We start from the raw sequence: 3,121 nt of genomic DNA, 5'->3' as shown, positions 1-3,121 counted from the left end.
AGCTGTAGTGACGTGCTGCAGCAGTTCATATGACAGTTTATCTTAAAGTGCTGGTGGATTCATCATGGCTCCTACAGACAGAGAGATTTCAGTAATACTTTAAGTCTTTAACAAGCTGCACTGTGCAACGTGGATCTAATAAACGTCACAACCGTGCCAGAGAAAATCACAAAACTTTACAGGTGTGGAGTTGAGATCAACATGAAGGCCAAGTTTGTAGATGGGTGTAGTTTGACCATAGACTGTAAATAAAGATGGATGTAGCCTCAGTGACGTCACCCACAGGTTTCTGAAGAGCAGTTCTGAAGCTCAGAGTGAACTGCTCCACCGTTGCCATCTTGGCAGTGTCTGACTCCACCCTTAATTCCCAGCTAATTCAAAAATGGTCAAACAGAAGGGGCATGTGTTGAGCCGAGACTTCAGTCAATACTGGTTTGTGGCAAGAAACACACACCTACCTGTCACTCAAAGAGACCACGCCCTCATTTCTCCATAACTTTGGTCCTTAATAAAATGTAAACAGGTGTGTTATATAAACAGGTGAGTTATATTAATGGTAGTTGTGAAGGAAGAGATCATCTCTAGAGACCAAAAACTGATTTTTTTCCAGTCAGTCCTATTTGCTAGAGGATCCTCAGTGGTTCAATAGTGGACAGAATTGAGACCTCATGGACTGACCTGGAACATGCCTCAAAGTCTTTTAGGTTGGGCCATAATGGGTTGTGAAAACCCCCTGAACATGCAAAGCATCCACTTACCATTGTAAAACTCTGAACTACAAACAGCACACGAAAACTAGCACCCGTTGTTGGCAGGATTCGAACCTGCGCGGGGAAACCCCAATGGATTTCTAGTCCATCCCTTAACACTCACCGCCACAACAACTGACGTGGATTCTGTGTTTTTTTGAGCACCTGCATTAGGCAACAGTTACACATCTTGATCATATGAAGATGTCTGAAAGGAAATCGAGAGTTTGGAACTAAAGAGCAGCTGCGATGGCCGGAATCGAACCCGGGTCAACTGCTTGGAAGGCAGCTATGCTCACCACTATACACCATCGCTTGGAAAACAGGGAATTTTCATGGAATTTTTCTGGTGTGTCAGCACTTTACATCATTGGAGGAATTTGACATTGTAATTGTGAAGTAGCAGTTAAGCTGTACCGTGGTGCATCAAAGCTACAGAGTGATTGAGTTTAACACTGTTGAGTGTCACTTTTGTGTATTCAGGGCAGCTACAGAAAACCTGAGTTCCATAAGCTCTGTCTGTGTGAGGTTGATGATTTTTATTATTCATTTAACTGCCACATGTTTGATACGTGACTGTCGTTTGTCAATACAAAGTCATGTGGAGTGTGGAAGAACTTAAAGCCGTCTTTGCTTTTTAGTTGATCACAGTCTTATTTCATAAAAATGCTTGTGAGAGCTCACATGTGGCTTTGACTTGCAACTGAATCTTTAGACCCCATTGTAAGATTACCATTACCGTATACCATTCATCCAAGAAACAGGGAGATACCATTTTTCGTCCACGGCGTCGAGCTAGTAAACTCTCTTGCTTTTGTGAAACTTCCATCGCTCAAGAACAGCTTGTTAATTCTAGGAGAGACTGTGTGTACTATGTTGTCCAAGTCTTAGTTAGTGGACAACTGTGCACAATCGTTTCCTTCCATTCATTTGTCAGCAGGATTTGAACCTGCACAAGGAGACTTCGATAGACTTCTTACCTTCATTGTTTTTCAACAGAAAGATGTTGGAGATGCCGGGGATTTAACCCGGGGCCTCATACATGCAAAGCATGCGCTCTACCACTGAGCTACATCCCCTGGATGTGCTCTTGACTATTTGTTTCAGCACAGCGGTTCAGTGGGGCTGCAGCAGTTAAAATTGCACTTCTTCTCAAAGTACTTGTGGATGCATTATGGTGCATACCGACTGAGACATTTTAGCAATCTTATTGGTTCATTACAGGCCACGATGTGCAACGTGGACGTAACAAATTTGAGTATGACTTCAAGTTGTGTGTACGAAGACTGTACATATAACACCTACTGAATAGTATGCTTTGTCTTTGTGTGTCATCATTGGAAATTGTGGCCTGGAGACACCCACTGTAGCTGGAACTAAAAACAGAGGATCTTTTTCCCAATATTCCGATCTACCCTCTGACCCTGTTGGTACAGTAATGGACCACCACTTTTTTGCTAACTGCTTTAAAACTCAACGAATGGAGGAAGAGAACAAGAGAAAAGGGAAACAAGAAACTAAAATGTGCAAGCTTAACAGAATATTGAGAACGGAGCCATTTCGATGCCATTTGATTTTTTTTGTACTGTTTCAAAGAAGAATCATATAAATGTATATGACAATCCACTGCCTTGTCCGGACGCGCCCAGTCGGCGCACTTTGCATGTGTAAAGTTTGCGTGTTTACAAATTTTTGTGTGCACAGGAAGTCCAGGAACGGGTGTGAAGACCACTGGACATGTCGGACTTTGAATCCCCCAAACATGCAAAGCATGCGCCTCACCATTGTAGACCCCCAAGTACAACAGCGCACAAAAATCACCTTCCGTTGTTGCAGGATTTGAACCTGCGCGGTGAGACCCCAATGGATTTCTAGTCCATCGCCTTAAACCACTCGGCCACAACAACTGTACACAGTCGCTGTTTGTGTGTCCCACCTGCAGTAGTCATCAAGTAAGTAGTAGCTAATTCAAAAATGGTCAAAGAGAAGGGGCATGTGTTGAGCCGAGACTTCAGTCAATACTGGTTTGTGGCAAGAAACACACACCTACCTGTCACTCAAAGAGACCACGCCCTCATTTCTCCATAACTTTAGTCCTTAATAAAATTTAAATAGGTGAGTTATATAAACAGGTGAGTTATATTAACGGTAGTTGTGAAGGAAGAGATCATCTCTAGAGACCAAAACTGTTTTTGTACCAGGCTGTAAACATGTTCATTTCTATTGTAAAGTTGGACATTTTAACATGGGAGTCTATGGGGATTGACTCACTGTTGGAGCCAGATTCTAGTGGTCATTAGAGGAACCACAGCTTCTGGTTCTTCAGTGTTGTCTTTTTTAGAGAAAAAAGTCCAGTCTATGCATGCTCTCCA

General features: G+C 42.7%; 3 non-coding genes across 3 annotated transcripts; all 3 read right to left on the bottom strand.

Moving 5' to 3' along the window:
- Positions 1-803: 803 nt before the first annotated feature.
- Positions 804-885, bottom strand: trnas-aga. Its single transcript has one exon. It is a non-coding gene; the product is annotated as a tRNA-Ser (tRNA).
- Positions 886-1,756: 871 nt separating this feature from the next.
- trnaa-ugc lies at positions 1,757-1,828 on the bottom strand. The gene has a single exon. It is a non-coding gene; the product is annotated as a tRNA-Ala (tRNA).
- A 746-nt stretch (positions 1,829-2,574) lies between these two features.
- Positions 2,575-2,656, bottom strand: trnas-aga. The gene has a single exon. It is a non-coding gene; the product is annotated as a tRNA-Ser (tRNA).
- Between the last annotated feature and the right edge of the window lie 465 nt (positions 2,657-3,121).

Source organism: Seriola dumerili, unplaced genomic scaffold (genome assembly GCF_002260705.1).
Source record: "Seriola dumerili isolate Sdu_G_001 unplaced genomic scaffold, Sdu_1.0 BDQW01003152.1, whole genome shotgun sequence".
In the NCBI taxonomy this organism is placed as follows: Eukaryota; Metazoa; Chordata; class Actinopteri; order Carangiformes; family Carangidae; genus Seriola; species Seriola dumerili.
Note: the sequence above shows the minus strand (reverse complement) of the source record. Positions and strands in the feature narration are given on the sequence as shown.